Source organism: Lemur catta, chromosome 19 (assembly GCF_020740605.2).
Source record: "Lemur catta isolate mLemCat1 chromosome 19, mLemCat1.pri, whole genome shotgun sequence".
NCBI classification, from domain to species: domain Eukaryota; kingdom Metazoa; phylum Chordata; class Mammalia; order Primates; family Lemuridae; genus Lemur; species Lemur catta.
The window spans coordinates 22,785,793-22,797,872 of NC_059146.1; positions in this window are offsets into that span (position 1 = coordinate 22,785,793).

Here is a 12,080-nt window from a genome sequence, read left to right on the forward strand (position 1 = left end):
GTCTTGCTCTGTCACCCAGGCTACAGCGCAGTGGTACAATCACAGCTCACTGCAACCTGAAACTCCTGGGCTCAAGCGAGCAATTCTTCCACCTCAGCCTCCCAAGTAGCTTTAAATTTTTTTTAGAGATGGGATCTTGCCATGTTGACCAGGCTGGTCTCAAACTCCTGGCTTCAAGTGATCCTCCAGTCTCGGCCTCCCAAAGTGCTAGGATTACAGGTGTGAGCCAGCATGCCCAGCCCAGAAATGCTCTTTTATAACTCCAGAATCAATGAAGAAATCATGATAGAAATAAGAATACATTTGGAACTGTATGGTAACAAAAATACTATATATTAAAAGATGTGGACAACAGTAAAGCAACACTTTTAGGGAAATTCATGACATTAAATGCACCATCTTGAGCAGTTATAAAAAGAACCACAAAATAAATCCAAAGAAAAGGAAAAGGGAAAAATAATAAACAAGAAAAAAACCAAGTAGAGAACAAACATACAACTGGAAATGATCAACTAAACTGAAGTTACTAGATTTGAAAAGTCTAGTAAAACTGTCAAATCCAGTGATATTGATTAAAGATAAAGAGAGGAAAGGTACAAATAAGCCAATATTAGGAATTTTAAAAAGGGAACATTACTACAAGTGCTCCAGATATTAACAGGGTAAAAATTGTATATTAGGAACAACTTTACAGCCAGGTGTGGTGGCTCACGCTTGTAATCTTAGCACTCCAGCAGGCCAAGGCGGGAGGATTGCTTGAGGTCAGGCGTTCAAGACCAGCCTCAGCAAGAGCGAGACCCCGTCTCTACTAAAAATAGAAATAAATTAGCCATACAACTAAAAATAGAAAAAATTAACCAGGCATGGTGGTACAGACCTATAGTATCAGCTACTCAGGAGGCTGAGGCAGGAGGATCACTTGAGCCCAGGAGTTTGAGGTTGCTGTGAGCTAGGCTGATGCCACGGCACTAGCCCAGGCAACAGAGCGAGACTGTGTCTTAAAAAAAAAAAAAAATAAAGAAAGAAAAAGAAAAACTTTATGCTAATACATTTAAAAATATAGATCAAACAGGCAAATTCCTAGAAAAGTATAACTTACCAAAAATGATTCATGAAGAAGTATATTAATAGCATTCAATTAGTCCTAAAACCATAAAACAAATCAATAATTTTTAAAAGATCAACTACAAAGAAAATTCTGGGTCCAGACAGTGTCACTGGCAAGTTCTGCTAAACATTTAAGGAAGAAATAATTCCAATCTCATGCAGCAAACTCTTCCAGAGACTGGAAGAGTGATCGATCTCCAGCTCATTTTATTAGGCTGGTCTAACTTTGATACCAAAGTCTAACAAGGAGAATATGAGAAAAAAAAACTATAGGCTCAAAATGATTTATTTAAAAAATACTAAATAATAAAAGTGAATGTAAGAGGATCCACATTCTGTTTTTTTCCATGATGACTTCTTTGCAATATTACATTTTTTCCAAAAAAAAAAAAATTGGGGAGAGCCCACACTTTGCTGGTTCCTTGAGCTTGTTCCTGGTCTGCCTCATGGGTTGTCCAGTATTGGTTCTAGGCAGAAGGAAGGGCAGGGGGAAAGAGATATGGTTGGCATGCTCGAGGGACAGAACACCAGAATGGCTAGAGGGGGCATAATGAATGAAGGGGAGAGGGAGTCAAAATGAGGGCATAAAAGCAGGGGACAAATCTTATAAATTCTGGTGGCCATAGTGAAATGTTTCTTTATTATTCTCAGAGGAAGAGGAAGCCACTGAAGGGCTCTTTATATGTAAAAGCACTAACTAGGCCAGAATTCAAAACCTGTTTCACACATTTGCTGTGTATCTTGGGCAGTTCACTGTGTCTCTCTGATCTTTAGTTCTCCCAAGTGCAGGAAGAAGAAGCAAAACAGAAGGAATCCAAGAAGGAGATCTAAGTGATGCTGAAATTTCCTCCATCATCCACCCCTGCCCAGTAGACTCCAAAAGAAGAGCTGAGAGAGTCCCTCAAAGAGGCTAAGAGTGAAGTGACTCCAGCGAGCCTTTCTGCACCCCCCACAGAGAACTCCCACCCTTAATTCCTTGACCCAGTGGTTTGTCTATGTCATAGCTCCTCTTCAGGAATCAGGGGAGGAGCTGGGCATCCTGAACTCCCTGCAGATATTCTCTGTTCTTTGCATCTTTTCTGATGCCTTGCTGGTGATAAACACTTTGAAACAGAGCAAGACTTCATAACCTGGGCCTGACTTCGGGGCTCAAAAGTTTGCCTGAAATTGTATATAAAAGTTTGTCTGCCTGTGTTTTTCTCTAGGAAAAGGATTTATAGCCATCAGATTCTCAAAGGATTATTTCATTTGCAAAGGACAGAACCCAAGAAGACAGTATAATGGCCAGCAAACATACAAACAAAAATGCTCAACATCTCTAATCGTTAGAGAAATGCAAATCAAAACCACAATGAGATATCACCTAACCCCAGTGAGATTGGCCTCTATCAAAAAATCCCAAACAACAAATGCTGGCAAGGATGTTCTATAATAAAGACATCTGCACCTGAATGTTTATGGCAGCACAATTCACTATTGCAAGGATGTGGCAACAACCAAGTGCCCGTCGATTCATAAGTGGATTATTAAAATTTGGTATATGGATACGATGGAATACTACTCAATAATAAGAAACGACAGTGATCTAGCACCTCTTATATTTTCCTGGATAGAGCTTGAGCCCATTATCCAAAGTGAGGTATCACAAGATCGGAAGAATGGGCTCCACATGCACTCACTATCAAATTGGCACTGACTGATCAACACTATGGTGCTCACATGGTGGTAACATTCTCCAGGGATTAGGGGGTTGTAGGGGGTAAACTCACAACTAATGGACCCGGTGAGCATTGTAGAGGGGAAGGGCATGCCTCTAATCCTCACTTGGGTGAGGCAAAGACATAAAATGTAACCAAAATGTTTGTACCCTCATAATATCCTGAAATAAAAATAATAAAAAAAATGCAGAACCCCAATTCAAATTAGCTGAAGAAAAAAAAAGGAGGGTAGAATTTATTGTCTCCTGTAACTGAAAAGCCATGGCTAGCCCAGAACTTCAGGCATGGCTGGATCCAGTCACTCAAACAATGTCACCAGGAAGGCCTCTTTGCATCTCTAAGGCCTGATTTCCTCTGGCTGGATTCATCTTCATATACACTCTCCCCCCGTGGTGGAAAATGACCATCAGGATTACTGGGCTCCCATCTAACCGGCTCATCAACCCCAACTACATTCCATGCTTTGGCCTGGTTTTGCTCACATGCCCATCCCTGAACCAATCAATGCTGAAGCTATTAAATCCTCTGATTCACCAAGCCTGGGACATGTGCCTATTTCTCAGGGGAGAGGATCAGTCCCGTCCAAATCACGTGGACTATTTGGAGAGAAGGGTGGTTCTGCAAACAAAAATGGAGATGCTTCCGTGGGAATCAGAGGGTGTATAGTTTTCTATTGGTACCATAATAAATTAGCACAAACCTAATGACATACAACAGCAAAAATTTATGTTCTTACAGTTCTGTAGTTCAGAAGTCACTGGGCTAAAATCAAGATGTCAGCAGGGCTGCATTTCTTCCTGGAGGCTCCAGGGTACAGTCTGTTTCATTGCCCTTCCCAGCTTCTAGAGGCCACCTGCGTTTCTTGGCTGATGGCATCTTCTTCCATTTCCAAAGCCAGCAGTGTAGCATCTCGCTAACCCTACTTGCATTGTCACCTATCTTTCTCTGATTCTCTTCTGGCCTCCCTCTTCCACCTTTAAGGACCCTGTGATCACATTGGGCCCACCTGGGTAATCCAGAATACTTTCCCCAATGCACAGGCAGCTGATTAACAACCATAATTCTATCAGTAGCCTTAATTCTCCTTTGCCATGTAACCAAACATATTCTGGGGACTAGGACATCTTTGGGGAGCCATTATTCCACCTACCACAGAGGGGACACGCACTGAGAAGGCATCTACAAAACAGTCACCACAGCCTGACTCATGGAGTAGAGGTGAGGTTAGGGTTAGCAGGGGCTGGGAAATGGAAGGGAAGAGAATTAATATTTAATTGAACACATAGTAGCTGTCAGATGTGGCTCTTAGCATTTTAAAAACATTATAATTTACTTTTTATGACAACCCTATTAAATATATATGAGTCTCCCCAGTTTACACGTGAGAACACCAAGGATTCAGAGTGATAGAGTGACTTGTCTAGTGACACACAGCTGGTGGCAGAGGCAGGATTTGAATTCAGGCCAGTCTGCGTCTAAAGGATATTTCAAATAGAGCCTATGTTTATATTCACTGGGTGAGTGTATATAGATTCACATATATTTATTCCTTTTAGAACATCATTTTTCAATTGTACAAGTAACATGTGGATGGATTGTCCTCGCCTCTTAAAAAGAGTGTTACAGATAAAACTGAAGCTCCCTTCGATCACCTCTTCCCAATCTAGACCTCTTCCCTGGAAATAACCACTATTATCAGTTTATGGTTAATCTTTCTGGATCTTTGTCTCAAAGTGTGTGTATGTGTGTGTGTATGATAATACGGTGTATGCATAGTATTGTATAGTAAATGAGTAGTATTGTTTTGAGCAAGAGTGTGAGTGTGTTTTAACTATGGGATCCTACCGTACATATTGTTCTACAGCTTGCTTTTTTAACTCAACAATATGTCTTGGAAATCTATCCAGATTTATTTAAAGAGCTCTGTCCTGTTCCTTATAAGAGCTGCAGTGGTGTTCCATAGAACTCAGAGTTTCTTCGTCCATTCTCCTGTTGCTGGGTGTTTGGCTTATTCTTGGTTTCTTTGCACTTACAAAGCTGCCGTGAACATCTTTATATAGGTTTCCTTGGGTATATGTCTATTTCCTTAGGGTCTATAAGGATAGGTGGAATTATCAGTCTATGTGAGTATTTTCATTCGAATCTTGATAAACACTTTCTGTAACTGTCAAGTATCGCCATGTAACAAATACCAAAAACTTCCAGCAATAATCACGTGTTATTGGTCTAGCCTGGCTCGTCTAGGGCTGCTCTGCGTGAAGCGGCAGGTCTGGCTGGCTCAGGTCTGCTCCAAGTGTCTCATGCTGGGGCCCAGGCTGAGGGGGGGTCGGCTACTCAGGAGAGCTTCTCATGGTGACAGCAGGGGCACAAGAGGACTAGAGGCAACATGCAAGGCCTCTTAAAAGAGCCTAGACTCAGAGTCGACAGATACACTGTTGTTTCCACCCATGTGCCGTTGGCCAAAGCAAGTCATGTGACCACGCACAGAGCTAGGGGCAGGGAGGTACCCTGCACACATGACGGGGCCATGGCAAGGGTGTGCAGGCGTTGGTAGGCATGCCAGCTTTCACTTCTGCCAGGGATAGGACAGAGGACCTACTTCCCCACACACTTAACACACCAGTCAACTTAGTTTTCGCCAGTCCTACGGGGGAAATACATCTTGATTTTTTTAAAAAATCCAAAATGCTCTTATGGCTACTATCAGCCAAGAGGCAGCACAGTATAGAGGAAAAAGCACCAGGTGGAAGAGCTGCCACCTGTGGCCACTTCCTGTGATTTTTAACATCGCTTCCTCTATACAGTTTCCCTGTCTGTAAATGGACCACAGGACCTAGAGCCACGTGCCCCAAGGTTTGACTCCCAGCAGCTCTGCATGCTTGTTTTATGCCACTTTGGATAAATCACTTAATCTCTCCCAATTGCCATTATCTAAACTGGAGAATGGTGTCGATAAACTCGCTTTCCCTCCTTCACATAGCAAGACTCCTCTAAAATCACGTAGACGCAGGCAGCGTGGAATAAGAAACACTGCTGATTCAACCCTTTCATTTTAGAGTTAAGTACTGACACCCGTAGGGGAGAAATGAGAGTGTGCTGAGCAGTATGAGAAGATAGCAAGAGTTGGCAGGCAGTTCCTAACAGTATCAGTCACTTCTGTTAACACTCGCAAGTAACAGAACCCCAGTGCAAACTGGTTTAGGCAAATAAAGGAGAGGGAATGCATATCTCTTGTCTCATAGAGATAAAAAGTTTGGGACTGGGGTCAGCATCAGGAATGGCTGGATCAGGCGCTCAGATGCTGTCAGGAACGTATCTCTCCATCTATCCCCTCTGCTTTCCTCTATGTCGTCTTCATTCTCAGGCAGCCTCTTCCCTGCTGTGGCAGGGTCACCAGCCCTTACAGGCAAATTACAAAAGAAAAGAGACCCCCAGGGCCCTAACCACTAACTCTGGGTGGATGCATTTTTAAAAGGCATCCCTTCCATCTGGCGGGTGCAGTTCTGCAGCCAGGATGTAAGATTTGGCAAGAGGAGCACAGGCCCAATTTGCACAGAGCACAAACTTCCCAAATGTGAGTGTAGCAAGATGGTGACTCCCAGGGCCAGGTTGCACTTCTGCCAGCTAACCAACCCCAGTATTAAGTCAGTACCCTGTAGAAAAGGTCTGTGAGATTCGTTCTCATTGGCCAGGAGAATTCACTGCCAGGCCTGGGTCATGCACTGGGGCCCTAGGTAGCCCCACCACAATTACACGGAATGAAAGGACAGAGATGTCCAGAGGAGAATTATAGTGCCATTAACAGAAAGAGGAAGAAACACATGCTAGGCCAACAAGACAATAGATATCTACTAACCTCCCTCAAGGAGACTTTAGTCTAGCAAGGGGCATAGTAAGCAGATTAACTAGAGACCTAGCAGTTGGCTTTGAAAGGGCACAGAAGCTGGCTGGTCCAACTACCCTATTTTAAAGGGAAAATTGAGGTGACAAAATCCTTCGTTGAGGTTGATCAGTCTACTGGGCTACATTGTAAACCTGTCTGAGGGCAGTTTTGACATTCACCACTGTCTTGTTCATCCCTACATTTCCCAGCAACCAGCACAGAGCTTAGTCCAAATATGAGCTGAATGAATGAACAAATAGGGCCAGAGTGATGAGAAATGAAAACGGGTTGCAGTTAAAGCAACCTCCCTGAGATCACACATACTGCATTCATTTTTAACATTTCAGTTGTTCGTTTCAAATTTGGCCATAATAAACCATTCTATGATATACATCTTTGTGTGCATATTTTTGCCTACCTCTCTTTTTATTTCCTTAATATAAGCTCCTAGGAGTTGAATTACTGGGTCATTAGCAAAACTTTTCAGCAAAAACTAAAGTGATTTTCACATTAACGGTTTTGCACGGTTCCTTTTGATAAAGCCTGAGGGTACAGCATGAAAACGACTCAGTGATTCTTTCTTCTGCCCATCAAATGAGCAACAAATGTTTTAAGGGTCTGCTGAGTGCTAGCAAGAGTGCAGCAAAACAGCCATTCATGCTGATACACAGTTGTCAGAATGTAAATTGCTACCACCCGTTTGGAAAGCAATTTGGTGGAAGGTGTCAAATACAGGAAAAATGTTCCTGTCCTTAAATGCAGTGGATTCCCATGCCTGAGAATCCACCTGAAAGTCAAACAGAGACTCATATACAAAGAGGTTCATTGTGATGTTATTTATTATAGTTTTTTTCCAATGAAATTGCCAGAGTATCCAACTAGAAGGGAACAGTTAAATGAACTATGTTACATCCACTCAATAGAATATTACACAGCCATTTAAAATGACATTTTGAAGAATATATGTATTAGCATGGAAATGTTTAGGTAATGTTCAGCGAACAAAAGCAGAATGCAAACATTTTATGTGAAGTATGAATCTAGCTACGCTTTTGAAGACTAAGTGGAAATGCACCAAACTGTTGAGGAGTGATTATATTTGGAAGGTGGGAGTATGGATTTTTTTCTACCTTTCTCTGCATACCACCTGTTCTTCCCTGATCACTGTGGCAGACAGAATAAAGATGCCCAGGTTCTAAGCCCTGGGACCTGTAAATAGGTTGTCGAACATGGCAAAAGGGACTTTGCAGATGTGACTAAGTTTAAGGATCTTGGAATGGGGAAGTTGTCCTGGATTGTCCAAGTGGGCCCAATATCATCACAAGACTCCTTATAAGAGGGATACAGGATATCAGAGACGGAGAAGGCAGTGTGACCATCCAAGCAGACACCGGGACGATGTGGGGACACAAGCCAAGGAATGCAGGAAGCCTAGGAAGCTGGAAAAGGAAAGAGGATGGATTCTCCCCTAAAGCTTCCAGAAGGAACACACTTCCGTCTTAGCCCCGTGAGACTGATTTTCGACTTCCGACCTCCAGAACTCTGAGACCATAAATCTGTGTTGTTTCAAGCTACTAAATTAGTGGAAATTTATTATAGCAGCTACAGAAAACTAATACAATTATGAATTTTTTACTTTTAAAAAGCAAAACCTTTTAAAAATGTACAACATACGCAGAAAAATACACAAATTATAAGTGTCCAGCTCAATACATTTCTATAAAGTAAACATTTCCATGTAATCTGCAGCCAGTTCAAGAAACAGAACATTCCCAGCCCCGCCAGAAGCCTTCTCAACCCCCTTCCAGACACCACCCTCCTAAGGGAGCCCACCAGCCTAACTTCAAACCCTGTACATTAGTCTTGTAATGGACTTCTTTCTTGCCATATGTTTGTGAGATCCATCCAGGTTGTTGCCTGTGATTGCAGATCGTTCATTCTCACTGCTGTGTGGTGCGCCATTTTGTGAACATCCCACAGTTTACTCATTCATTATATTGTTCATGTACATTTGGATTGTTTTTCAGATTTTGGCTATTATGAACTGTGCTACTATGAAAGTCCTTGCATATATCTTTGGGTGAACCCACGTGTACATTTCTGGTGGGTATATATATATACCTAGGAATCATGGGGTATGCATATGTTCAGCTTTAAGGGATACCAATCTGTGTTCCTACCAGCAGTGTATGAGAATTTGCCCATTTTCTGTTGGTTTGTCTGACATTTTTTATTGATTAGAAGAAATTCTTTACATATTTTGGATAAGAATATACCCCTGTCTGTGGCTTGCCTCTTTACTTCCTTAATGATGTCTTTTGATAAACAGAAGTTCTAAATATAGCCCAAATTTACCATTTTATTCCTTCACAGTTAACTTTTTTTTATCTTAAGAAATCTTTGCTACCCCAAGTATGTGAAGACATTCTTCTATACTCTCTTTTAAAAGATGTGTTGTTTTGCTTCTCCAATTTATATCTATAATCTGTCTAGAATTTATTCTTGTAAATGATAAGAAGTAAAGATCAGCGAATTATTTTAGGAACCACATACATACAGTGAAATGCACAGATGCTAAGGTTATAATTCAGTGAGTTTTGACAAATCTATACACACATGTAACCAACATCCCAAACAAGATAACAGAAATGAAGAAAGTTGCTTGTGCCTCCCTCTAATTAATCCCATAGGCAACCACTTGTCTGGTTTCTACTACCAAAGATTAATTTTACCTTTTCTTGAACTTTATATAGAGCCATACATTTTCTTGCTCAACATAATGTCTATGAAATTCATCCATGTTGAATGTATTGATAGCTTATTCTTTTTGTTGCTAAATAATATTCCATCATCTGAATATAGTACAATTGGTTTATCTATTCCCTTGTTGATGAACATTGGGGTTGTTTCCAGTTTTGTGCTATTATTTAATATTAACGATGCTCCAAACATTCTTACTTAAGCCTTTGCATAGACTATGTGGACACACGGTTTCATTTCTCTTGGGTAAATATCTAAGAGTAAAATTACTGGGTCATAGAGTAGATTACATTTAACTTTACCAGAAACTGCCAGCCCTTTTCCAAAGCGGTCATACAGTTTTACATTCCCATCAGCGATGTATGAAACTTTTAGTTTCTCCACATCCTCATCAACATTTGGTGTTATCTTCTTAATTTCAGCCATTCTAGTTGGTATGATTTGCTAACTTATTGTGGTTTTAGTTTGCATTTTCCTGATGATTAATGATGGTGAGTGTTGTTCCACGTGCTTATCAACTGTTCATATACCTTTTTTGTGAAGTGTCTGTTCACATCTTTTGCCCATTTTTTAATAGGTTGTTTTTCTTCTCTATTGCAGATCTGTAGACATTCTTTATATCTTTTGCATTCAATTCTTTTGTCAGATACAGTCAACCCTCCATAGCTGCAGGTTCTGCATCTCTGGGCTCAACCAACAATGGATTGAAAATATTGGAGGAAAAAGAAACAATAAAAAGTAACAATACAACAATAAAATAATATAAATTTTTTAAAAAATACAGTGTAATGACTATTTACATAGCATTTACATTGTATTAGGTATTATAAGTAATCTAGAAATGATTTAAAGTATACAAGAGAATGTGTGTAGTTTACATACAAATACTGTGCCATTTTTAATAAAGGGACTTGAGCATCCATGGAGTTTGGTGGCTGTGGGGTGCTGGAACCAATCCCCCAGGGATATTGAGATATGACTGTATATGTGATGTATATGTTTTGTTTCTTTTCTTTTCTTTTTTTTTTTTTTTTTGAGACAGAGTCTCATTCTGTTGCCCAGGCTAGAGTGCCGTGGAGTCAGCCTAGCTCACAGCAACCTCAAACTCCTGGACTCAAGCGATCCTCCTGCCTCAGCCTCCCAAGTAGATGGGACTACAGGCATGCCCCACCATGCCTGGCTAATTTTTTCTGTATATATTTTTAGCTCTCCATATAATTTCTTTCTATTTTTAGTAGAGAGGTGGTCTCACTCTTGCTCAGTCTGGTCTCGAATTCCTGAGCTCAAACAATCCACCCACCTCGGCCTCCCAGAGTGCTAGGATTACAGGCGTGAACCACCACACCCAGCCTGATGTGTATGTTTTTCACAATCTGTTGTCTTTTTCTTTTCTTAATAATGTCTGTTATATTCATACAGGTTGTTGCATGTGTCAGTAGTTCATTCCTTTCATTGCTTTTATTGCATTCTCTTGCATTATAACAATATGCTATGATTATTAATAGTTTGTCCATTTCATTCATGGACGTTTGGGTTGTCTCCAAGTTTTAGCTATCACGAATAAGAATGCTATGAAGTTGGCCGGGCGCGGTGGCTCACGCCTGTAATCCTAGCACTCTGGGAGGCCGAGGTGGGTGGATTGCTCGAGGTCAGGAGTTCGAGACCAGCCTGAGCAAGAGCAAGACCCCCGTCTCTACTAAAAAAAATAGAAAGAAATTATCTGGCCAACTAAAATATACATATATAAATTAGCCGGGCATGGTGGCGCATGCCTGTAGTCCCAGCTACTCGGGAGGCTGAGGCAGTAGGATTGCTTAAGCCCAGGAGTGTGAGGTTGCTGTGAGCTAGGCTGGCGCCACGGCACTCACTCTAGCCAAGGCAACAAAGCGACACTCTGCCTCAAAAAAAAAAAAAAAAAAAAAAAAGAATGCTATGAACATTCTCACACTAATGTTTTGTGTATATGTGTTTTCATTTTTCTTTCATTAAATGTCTGTTCTAGTATTTTGCCCTTATTTTGATTGGTTTGTTCATCTTTTATTATTGAAGTTCTTTATATACTCTGGATTCATTCCTTTATCAGATATATGTATTGTAAATATTATCTCCAGATCTGTAGCTTGCCTTTTCATTTACTTAGTGGTGTTTTGTGATAAGCTAAAGTTTTAAATTTGATTAAGTCTAATTTTTATGGTTATTACTTTCTATGTCCTGTTGGATAAATCTTTGTCTCTCTCAAGATTGCAAAAATATTTTCCCATATTTTCTTCCTGATGCTTTATAGTTTTAGCTTTTCTATTTAGGTCCACGATCCATTGTTCATTAATTCTTGTGTATGGTATGAGGTAGGGGTTGAAGTTAATTATTTTCCATACATTTATCTACTTGTTCTAGGCTTTCCTTTCCCTCCAATAAATTGCTTTGACTCCTTTGCTAAAAATCATTTGGTTATAGATATGGGTCTGTATAAGGACTCTCTATTCTGTTCTCAGTTACCTATTCTGTTGCCAAAACCACACTGTCTTGATTACTGCAGCTTTCTGGGAAGTTTGAAATCAGATAGTTGGAGTCCTCCAACTCTGTTTTGCATTTTCAAGATTCTTTTGGCTGTT